The 11,369-nt window shown below is 50.9% G+C and overlaps 1 pseudogene; it reads right to left on the reverse strand.

Moving 5' to 3' along the window:
- Positions 1 to 3,777: 3,777 nt before the first annotated feature.
- On the reverse strand, positions 3,778 to 11,125 carry LOC147703566 (m7GpppX diphosphatase-like; annotated as a pseudogene).
- Between the last annotated feature and the right edge of the window lie 244 nt (positions 11,126 to 11,369).

Consider the following 11,369-nt stretch of genomic DNA (forward strand, 5'->3'; position numbering starts at 1 on the left):
GGGCCTTTAAATAGGCCTGAGACCAATGGGGATTAGGTGAGGTTTTCCACCAAGACACTGGTTATATTTTTGGATGTTTTTTTCTGCCCGCCCCCTTGGTGCCAGTCGGTCTTTTTTTTGTCCTTACTGTACCCCCCCCCCCCCCCGGGGGCAGTAAGGGCAAAAAAAAAGACCGACTGGCAACAAGAAGGGGAGGGGGGGGGCGGAAAAAAAACATCCAAAAATATTACCACCTTTGGAAGCGTACCTTGCCTAGGGACTCACTTCCACACACTACAAAACACAATCCCTAGGGCTTAGTGGGCCAGAAAGGCCCAAAAATCGGGCAGCTTTGGGGCACACAAACATCAAAAAGAAATGCTCCCCTTTGGAGGTGATCCTTGCCCAAGGGGTCACTTCCATCCAAATTTACATGCCTCCAAATAAGTCCCTGGTGCCTAGTGGCGTTTTTCTGCCCCCCCGTGGGCAAAATAGCCGAAAAAAACTGTCTGATTTGCCCCCGGGGGGGGGGGGCTTTGGGGCAGAAAAACATTCCTAAAAAATGTCCCCTCTAGGAAGCTACCCTTGCCCAAGGGGTCCCTTCCATTACAAAAATAATGTCCCCAAAACAATCTCTGGTGCATAGTGGCATTTTCAGCCCCCCCGGGGGCAAAACTGCCGAAAAAACAGGCCGATTTGCCCCCGGGGAGGCAGAAAAACATTGGCTCCCACCTTGCCCAAGGGGTCACTTCCAATGCTCTAAGTTTAAATTCCTGTTGCTAGTGGGCGCATTTCTGCCGCGCGATCGCGACGCTGTGCACGATCATGAGGCAGAAAGTCCCTGCAAAGAGACATCGGGGGAGAGGAAACTCTTTCCTCTCCACTTGAACACCGTTAATCCATGTTTAAACATTGGCATAATTTGAGGAGGAACGTGAACAAAGCTTTTTGCCGGTGGCTTCTGTGTGTTTGACCAGTATAGGAATTTGGAATCCTTAAAAGAATATGTATGTTATGATAATTGGTTTAAGTGCTGACCTTCACCAGATATGCACCCATTCACCTGCATCAGCTGGGATACCTAAGTCGTGCAGTTAGTTAAAATGCCAGGTCTTCAGCCCCTTGCGGAATCCAAAAAGCAAGTAGGAGCACTGATGTCTGTTCTATGTTTTGGGCGCGATGTGAGGGAAAATTAGGCTTCTCGTTCTGCTTTTACGGATCCGGAGTGTGTGCACAAAAGAGGGAGGAAGAGCGCAGGTGTCTGGTGGGCTGGACGAAGTGAAGGCGGCTGTTGAGGTATTCTGGTCTTTGTTGTGCAGTATCCTGTATGCCTGCCCAAGGAGTTTGTATTGGCAGTGTTTGTGTATTGGAAGCCAGTGGAGTTCTGAGGTGTGGCATGATGTGGGTACAATGTGGGGGATCTAGGATCAGTCTTCCTGCGGAAATAGCTTGTCCCTTGTCTAACTTAAGTATCGCTTCCCAAAACAAACATTAAGGATATCAAGAAATTTAGCTCCTATTAAAAAAATTATTTACCTAATGGCGGTTCCTAGATCACTTCTGCCGTTTGGGTATAGTATCTACTGTTATACCGTTTACAATGTTTTTAGGGACCTCAGAAGGCCTGGTCAACCTTGCCTGAATCCAAACTCAAATCCATACACACATCAGATGTCAGCCTGAGCAGAAGTAGTATACGATAAAAAGCAAAGGCACAGGGCGGGTGGAAGCAGCAGTAAAGGATTTCTCACATCACTGCTCGCAGCTGTAGGCAAGGATAGGCAAGGGGCCATCTGCGATTTCACTCGCCCTCTTGCTCTTGCACAATGCCAGGAGTAACGGGCTGAGAAACAGGTGTATGCTGGGAGCCTTTGCAGTCTACACCTTAAATGTCAATGCAAGAGTGTATTCCGTCTCACAAGCTAGCAGAGTCATTGTCAATCACAAAGCTGAAAGCTGCAGAGATAGGCACTCACTTTGGACTGGACTTTACTGGAAATCGGGGGAACTGCATTGGGGAAACTCATGCAGTTGATGGACGTTAACAGCAAGTTTTAAAGACCAATTGGACATTTGTTTCTTGACTATCATGGTGGGACGGTGTTTCTCCTGGGCATTCTGCAGAGAAAGATGGTGCTGCCGCATTGTGTGAGGTGAGGGGAGAGGGGATTTTATTTATTTTATTTGAAAAGTTTTATATAGCACTGGCTGATCCGGAAGGTATCAGAGCGCTTTATATGAGTTACAGCGAGTTACAGGTTACATAGTTACATCAATTAAATCCAAGAGTCACAGGGGAGGAGGGGGAGGGAAAGGAATACAAAACGGGGAAAACAAGGAAAACAATGTCAGATGTCCGGCTGGGTAGGTGATGGCCAAGGGGGTGAAACCAGAGCCAGACTCCTCTTTAGCTGCATATGACGGCTCCACCGGGCAGCTGCCAAGGTAGCTCATGCATCGAGGTGAGTACGACCTAAAAAGGTAGACAGGAGTTTGGGCCAAAAGTGTATGCTTCATCACTAACGGCGTAATGTTTGAGACAAGTTTTCTTTTCTCAAAACTTTTCTAATTTTGCATGTATGCTATAATGTACAGCACACATGAAAAGTTAGAAAAGTTTTATGCTATGTCAATTTTAGTATTTTGTATTTTAATGGTACCCTTCCAGTACAAAACCTATGTCAGACATCACGCACTTCCTTATGCTACAGAGAAGTGAAGGACAACAACACAGTCATATATTTATAGATATGGAGCTGCCCTTGTGTCTCCCTTTTCATATATGTAGCGCAGCAACTTTGGTTCCTGCGTTGATTTATAAATAAATCTTGCCCTAAGTTAATACAAGGGATAAACTGCCCCCAAGGTATCTTGTACCAAAAAGCCTCTGGTAGCAGTATTGTGACCACATAACGGCACACAGCCTTGGTTTGAGTGCCCTTAATAGGTCATATGTCTATGAAGCTCATTGGAAAATCCACATTTTAAACATTTGGGGACATCTCTAAATAGAAACGGCAAAAATAAAATATTCCTTTCCCAAAATGCATACCTTTTAGAAGTAATGTGATGTGCTTATGACACTGAAATTCCTTAAGTGTCGATTTTTCCAACTAAAATCCTACTACGCAATTGCATTTACTGAGGATTTTTTTGCTAAACTTTTTGTAAAAGAGCTGCTTTGTATTCTGCATTTGGACATTTCGGATCTGTATTTTTTATGCTTTTATTGCTTGTATTTATTTGGGACCTCCTCACCCATCCTCCATTGCTGCCATCTTTGGCATACACCTGGAGTGCTTTAGTTTTGTCTGAAAGGAACATATTTATCAAATGTTGCTCAATGCATCCATGACCTCTTTTAGGTCAGACTTGATAGCAAAGCTGTCTGCAAGACCTATTGTGGCCAATCTTTGAAATATACATATGTTTGGGTTTTGTCTGTGTCATGTGCAGTATTCTTCTCTCATTTCATGCTGTTAGCTGGTGGGTGTATCATTCATTGTGCTATGGAGTGATTTCTTCAGAATGCATGCAGGACTATTTTACATCTCAAAATTACACGGATTCATCGATGATTTTAAAAAGTCAGTTTATTATATGAATCGGTTAGCTCAACTATCTTGTACATACCTCCATAGACTTGAAGCAGGTGTTCCAGCCTGCATCTAAGGGGTAATCAACAGGAGATGCATCCTCTTTTCAGACCAACAGCCATGTAAAAACAAATCATGCATTTAATCGGATAAAGAACTACATATCAAAATATTATAAAAATTAATTCAGTTGTCACGCCAACTAGCATTTCCCCGCATCTTTGAACTTCTGAAGCAAGGGCTCATCCACTCTGAGGGCGTAGGTCATGGTGTGCTTCTGGTTGTATTGGGAGTCCAGCTGCAGGTTCTTGCAGAGGCCGCCTCACCCTCCCAAAGGGGGGGGGAGGCTCAGGGGCCGGCGCCATAACCCGCGCCGTGCCCCCCCAGTGAAAAAACGGTTATGGGCGCTTTAGAGCGCCTAGAAGCAAGCGTAAGGGGAATGCCTCCCCGCCAAAAAGGGAGGGCGCCTAATGGCGCCAAAAGACGATCAATGGGAGCACACCGCGATGTTCGAACCCCCCCAATCAGCGGGTACCACCTGAACCCCAGTTTGGCGGAAGTGGGCGCCTAATGGCGCCAAAAGGCGACCAATGGGCGCACACCGCGATGTTCGAACCCCCCAATCAGGGGGTACCACCTGAACCCCAGGTTAGCGGAATTGGCCAATATAAGTCGCCGCTCGCCCAGGTAGCTCCTAACTTCGTGGAGCAGGGCGAGCGGCACACCAACGGAGTTCTGCTGAAAACAAGGCGATGAGGCGAAGCTCTGCTCGGGGACCAGCTGACGACGGACCATCGCTCGAGGACAAACGATCAGCACGGGACGGAAGAACATCGGTGCGCCATCAGGGATCTTGGTGGCCATTCTCAAAAACCCGGGACCACTCACAAGGCCTCCAAGCACGGTAGGCCCCTCGACAGTTCGCCTTTCCAGCGCGCATTGTGCTGCTGAAAGGAGGGGGGCACCGGGCGGACAAGAAGTGCAGCATCGGAGGAAGCGAGAGACCGGTGCGAACTCATCACGGAGTACAGAAGCGTCTGCCTATCTGGCTCCATCACCCGCCTGAGCCGCGCCGACAGGAGCCGAGCCCAGTGCGACCAGCAGGGAAAAACCAGCACCTGCACTGAGGGCAGAAAAGGCCCGGACGGGCACTGCGCTTTCCAAAAGCCAGATCAGAGCTAAGTTACTGGCATTGCGTAGCGAGCGGCGAAGAGCCCTAGGGGGGGGGTACAGAAACGCGCATTTAATTGGCTGCTGGCTAAAGGAGCGGCGGAGAACCCCTCGCCCCGAACGAGGGCATTCAGGGGGCCCGCTTGGCACCACAGCTGGCTAGACAAGCATCAGTGCGAGCGTGCTCCTCCAGGGAGCCGAGCAGATAACCCCTTACGTGTTGCTGAGTTCTGGTGGCAGGGTCCGCACAACACAGTGCGTGCACAGCGGATCAGCATCCGAAGCGGTGGGGGCCAGACCTGATGAAATATTTAGCCGAGCGTGACGCCGTACATCCAAAGGTAGCAGCACCCAGCGCAGGAACATGGCTGAGGGTCAGCCAGAAGAGGTCGCGGAACTGCTAAAACTGATCCGCGAGGTATCGGCGATCCACGGCAACGAGTGGCTGCAGCCACACCTGGAGCAGGCCGGAGGCGCCGGCCCAGAAGCACGAAAGGATAAGGAAGCAGCCCCTCCCGCACCCAAGAAGCGCAGGATCACACCGCAAAAAAAAAGGCTCCCAGGAAGAAACCACTGAGGAAGGAACAGCCGAGCAAGGGCTTATCACCGAGGACAGGGGACCACAGCGACGCTACCAGCAGCATAGCAAAGGGGGAGCATATTGAGAGCATGTTGAAGGAATGTCTTCGGTCCTTGGCACCTACAGCGCGGGATGGGACAGGTCAGGGGGTAGCAAGGCCAGAAGCTCAGCGCGCAGAGGAAACATCAGGGCTGCCATGGCACCTACTCGACCCAGGCCAGGCGCGTCAGGAGAGAATACAGGGGCAGGTGGCGCAAACAGCGTAAGGTGCGCAGGGATCCCCAGTAGCGGCATGGGGATACAGTATTAATGCAGGCATCACTCAACCAGAATGTCCAGTCACTGATCCTTACACCAGGCCAACCCCCGGCCCGGCGTCACTTACCACGAGGGCCACCGGGCTAGCCTGCCTTATACCCCTGGCAGTCAAGGAGTGGATATGGCGCAAAGAATTTATAGATATCTTCTCCCTGCTGGAGATTCAGCTTGAGGGCCTTGACCTCACAACCTGTGATAAGAAGGATGAAGATAGAAGGGAAAGGCGCGGCGCTAGGAAAGAAAGAAACTTTGATAACTGGCTAGATGCATTCAGAATTATGGCCTGTATTCTAGTTGAAAAATTCCTGCGCTGCACCTGAGATTTATGGCTTTATTAGGCCAATATCCATTGGGCACAAAGGCAGTTCCCCGGGGATGCCTGGCTGGAGTATAACAAGGGTTTCAGGTTCAAAATGCAGCGACATCCCGAGATGGAATGGAATGAAAAGGATGTATCAGGCTTCATTCACAAGATGCTAGTAGCGAAGGAGGCGAGGGCATGGGCGGGAAAAAGCGACCAGTCCTTTTGGAGCTCCTACCACAAGGGGAAGGGAAAAACATTCCACAGGGCAAAACATAGCACAGCGAAGCCCCCGTCCCCCAGTGGAGGCACGGCCATCTGCAGGAAATATGATGCCGGTGACTGCTCGTGGGGCGCCGCGTGTAAATTTCAACACATATGCTCAAACTGCAGAGGAGGGCACCCGGCTGTGGCATGTCGGAACAAACGCGAGTCAAAAAAGGATAAAAAAGATAGGAGCAAAAAACAGTAGCAGCAAGATAACAAGTGGGGGGGTTCTGAGTGACATACAAGATTGCCAGCTGGCCAGATCCCCAATCGTTACACAGCAGCTGCGCACCCTAGCTAATAAATACCCTAATAAGACAGACGCCACAGTCCTTGTAAGTGGCTTTGAAGAGGGCTTTGTGATCCCACTTATGGGCCCGCTACCACTAGAGGGGGCGAACAACCTGAAATCGGCGTTGCAACACCCCGAGGTGGTGGGCGCCAAACTTGAAAAAGAAAAAGCTTTAGGCAGGATTGAGGGCACCCTCCCGCCACAGTTGCGCAAAGGTATAGTTGTATCTCCACTCGGCGTGGTTCCCAAAAAGGAACCAGGACAGTTCAGGCTCATACACCACCTCTCATTTCCTGAAGGGTCCTCCGTGAATGATGGGATCGCTCCCGAGGCTTGCTCAGTGGGATACGCATCTGTTGATGATGCAATTGACCTAGTAAAAGTGGCAGGAAAGGGGCACTGATGGCCAAGGCAGACATTGAATCCGCACTTTGCCTGTTGCCTGTCCACCCATCCAGTTTCCACCTCCTAGGGTTTCAGTGGGGGAGGGACCTTTTTATTGACAAAGCAATGCCCATGGGTTGCGCCATATCGTGCGCATATTTTGAACAATTTGCCATCTTTCTGGAATGGGCATTACACGACAGACACCCGGTGGGTGGAAAACTTCATTACTTAGATGGTTTCATGTTCACTGGCCCCGCAGGATCTCCCACATGCGGGAACACCCTAGCCATTTTTGAGGAACTAGCCAGGATACTTGGGGTCCCCCTGGCGCCCGAAAAGACAATGGGCCCAACCACAGACCTCACGTTCTTGGGCATTGAGCTAGACTCCATAGCCGGGACGGCAAGGCCCCCCCCCCCCCCCCCCCCCCCCGGAGAAAGTGGAGGATTTCAGGGGGGAGGTCAAGAGGTTGTGCGGCCGGAGAAAGGCCACACTCCGCGAAGTACAAAGCCTGATTGGAAAACTCAATTTCGCGCCCAGGGTCATCCCCGTGGGAAGAGTTTTTGCACGGCGTTTGACACAACTGACATCAGGTATCAATCACAAACACCACCACATCCGGCTAGGAGCTGGGGTAAAGCAGGACCTGCTCATGTGGGAGGAGCTCCTCAAAAATTTCAACAGCATCCTGATATGGAGAGAGGGTTGGGTGACAGCCAAACAAATAGCCTTGTTCACAGACGCCGCAGGGAGCTTGGGGTTCAGCGCGATCCTGGGAAAACGGTGGTGCGCGGGCCGGTGGCCTGAAAGATGGCACAGGCGGGGTACCACCAATAATATCACATTTCTAGAGCTTTTCCCAATAACAGTAGCATTAACAGTGTGGAAACAGGAGTTGAGAAACATGAAGCTGACCCTCTGGTCTGACAACAAGGGGGTGGTGCAGGCCATCAACAGAGGCACAGCAAGGTGACCTGACACGCTGAGGTTAATGCGTCAGTTGATTAAATTACAGCTGGAGGGAAACCTGGAGCTGAAAGCTCGCCATGTGCCAGGGGCAGAGAACACAGCGGTGGACGCCCTGTCACGATCCCAGATGAAGCAATTCAGAGAACTAGTGCCAGGGGCAGACAGGGAGATGACCCCTTTTCCAGCATACCTTTGGGACCTGGGTGGATAGACTTATCTAGACTGGTAAATCAATCCCTTACCCCCGAAGCAACCAGAAGGTACAAGAAATATGCCACTACTGTAATGCGAATTGGGGGCATGCAGTCACTGGGCGATAAGGCTAGGACGCAAACAGTCGTGGAGAAATTCTTCCAGTGGGCATTTGATAACAAGAAAACTAGGTCGTGGGCACAGGCCCATCTGGCGGCCATGGCACACTTCGCCAAAATCTTCACGGGGGAGGATCCCACTGCATCCCTGTAACTCAAAACAGCGTTAAAGGGGTGGAAAAAGAGCCGAGGGGGTAAGGGCGGACACCAGGCGCCCCATCGATTTCAAGAAACTGGGACAGTTATTAGAGGCCCTGGTGAGGGTGACCAATGACAGTTTTGAGCTTTAACTTTTCAGGGCAGCATTTACAACAGCATTCTTTGGCGCATTCCGCATCAGCGAGTTGGTGGCAGGCAGGGCTCAGCACACCGGTGCCTCCAGGCCACAGACGTCAAGCCCCTGGGAAAGGCAGTAGAAATGATACTAAGAAGGTCAAAAACTGACAAGTCAGGTAGGGGGGCGACCATTCTACTCCAGTGCATCCCGGAGTCCAGCTTGTGCGCAGTGTGCTGTCTGGTTAAATATTTGGTGGCACGCCCAGCAGGCGAAGGACCACTCTCCAAACACCAAGATGGCCGCAATTTGAGCAAGTTCCAATTCACAGCAGTGATGCACCAGGGCCTAGCGAAAGCTGGGCTCCATCCAGAGATCTTTGCCCCCCACTCGTTCAGAATTGGCGCAGCCACCTCGGCATCGCAGCATGGCATGCCAGAGGAAGGGATTCGAGTTGTTGGCAGATGGAGCTCCCAGGCCTACAAGACGTACGCCCACAACTACTGTAAACAAAAACGGGCAATTAGGGGGTCAGTCAATTTGGGATGCCGCACGGCAGGGTGACAGGAATCCCCCCCCCCCCCACATCCCAGGCTACAGGCAAGCGAATCGGTGCACAGCTGGCCACCTTATGTTAGTCTTCTTCTTTTGCAGGGAGACGCCCACAGCTGGTATGGGTAGTGGGTCATCCTTCGTGTCCAGGATGGAAAGCTGGTGGCGGCAAGCAGGGCACAAAGTAAAGAACAGACCCAAAGCGACATGCATCCGCTGGGTGGGGCAGCGAGGGATGAAGTGGAAATAACTACCCGCAGTACTGGGTAACTTTTTGGGGGACTTAGCATGGCATCCGGATGTGCTGCTCATACACCTCGGGGGCAATGACCTGACCCAAATGGGGCGCAAAGCATTGGGGCAGGCCATCCAGATGGACCTCACTAGGGCTGCCGCGTGGTTCGGTGGCACGACAATCATATGGTCCGAGATGGTCAGCAGGAAACATCGGCGAGGCGCGGAATCCAACAAGGCGGTGGACAACGCCAGGAGAAAGCTGAACATTGCTTTGCACAAATTCTGCAAGACCAACGGGTTAGACTCCATCAGACACGGTCTGATTCATCCAGGACGTCCAGAATTGTATGGATCGGAAGAGGCCATCTCTCCGCCAGCGGAATGAGTCTTCTAGGACAACCTGTGGGGAGCAATGGCCCTCACAGGTTGCAGATAAATAAAAAAATCATTTAAAAAAATCCGTATTTAGAAGGGGGGAGCCGCAGGAAGACGTGCGCCTCCCTCTGGCATGGGGGAAGTTGGTGCAAGGATTGGCTAAGGAGACACACCGACGGGCGGTGTGTAGGATGGGGGCCACTCACTTTGGGATGCCGCACGGCAGGGTGAGGTGGCCGCGCCAAGGAGTGGACTAGCAAAAGGAGACGGCGCTCCCGGCCCAGACCCCGCCGGACGGCAGGGCACAAAAGGTAGCGAGTTGGGGGCCTAACTCCAGGGACAGAAGCTACCCTCCACGACACGCAGAGGGCGTGGGCACTCAACCAAAACGGTGGTCCCGAAAATAAACAACAAAGAGGACTACCATGAACTAACGAAAAGAACTGGTTTTGGTGCCATTTACGAACTGATAGATATCACAAGAGCATCGGCCCAGAAGCGGGCCAGGACAGTTTATGATATGACATGTATGATTTATGACCGACCTACGGCAGTTCGCAAATGACTAATGTTTAACCAGTATGTGTACAGTCTTAATAAAACTGCGGCCAACAACGACCACAACGATACATGTATTGTTGGCTAAACTTTCTTGGGACGGTAGACGGGCAGGGTGGAGGGGCATACGTTTTCACTGAATGGGGCAGTGCGAGGGTTATGGATGACATCAGACAGAAGGCGAGAGCGCTCCACGAATGTGCCGGGGGCATCGTAGCGCAGGGCAGTGAAATGGACAGGAAGGCGATAGTAAGAAGGCTGGTAGTGGACATATATCCTCAGCTTGCTCCCATTGACTGCATAGCACTTTCCAATTGCGTCCAGGCCTTCGTTCAAGATGTTGTTCAACAAGGGAAGAGGCTCGCTGGATAGGTCTCGCAGACTCTTTATTGTTGGAATATGACCTATTGCAATTAGGTACAAGATATCCATCTGCTTTTGATCCCATTCAAAATCAGGCAGGATGACCAAGCCATCAGTAGGACTATGGTTTTTGTAGACTATTCAGTCTGCCTCCGCTTTCTTTTCCAGTATGTTATGCACCCACTGTAAACTGAGTAAGACCTCCTGCCGCAGAAATGTTTTAATGTTTTTCTGTCACTGGAAAAATCAGAGTCTTTACCTCATTCATCTGCGACGGGGGTGCAGGCTGTAGGTGCTGTACACCTCGTTGCACAGCTGCAGTTTGGACTCCGGGTCGCTATGAAGTATGTCGGGGATATTATCGGCAGAAACAGGGTTTTCTCTAAAATCACCACGGCATCCCTCTCCACGCCTGTTTCATCGTTCACCTGACCGTGCACAAAAATGCTTTTCTCACTGGCAGAATCCCCGAAAACCCTCTGCAGCTGGAAACCGGCGAAGGGAGTGACACGCGCTTCCGAACCGTCCTCGGAGCCGCCATTGGCTTCGTTTTCCTGCTTTCGCTTACTGCAAATTGGCTCTCCATAGGCAGCCATTGGGATTATGAAAACGGAGAAGCTGCAAGGTGTATGCGGAATGCAATTTGAGTTTGTACAGTGCGAGATCAGATAAATGTTGACTCAGTACCTTACAGTTAGGGTGCCGCAAGTCTAATATAGACTAATAGTTCTCCATGCCAGAATTTTAAAATGTGTAAAAGCTCAAGGTAGATAGTACTTCCGTATCCTTCAGCAGCGTTTTTTTTTTTTACCCTATCGGCCGCCGATGGGATGGGAAAGG

Source organism: Lissotriton vulgaris, chromosome 7 (assembly GCF_964263255.1).
Source record: "Lissotriton vulgaris chromosome 7, aLisVul1.2, whole genome shotgun sequence".
NCBI classification, from domain to species: domain Eukaryota; kingdom Metazoa; phylum Chordata; class Amphibia; order Caudata; family Salamandridae; genus Lissotriton; species Lissotriton vulgaris.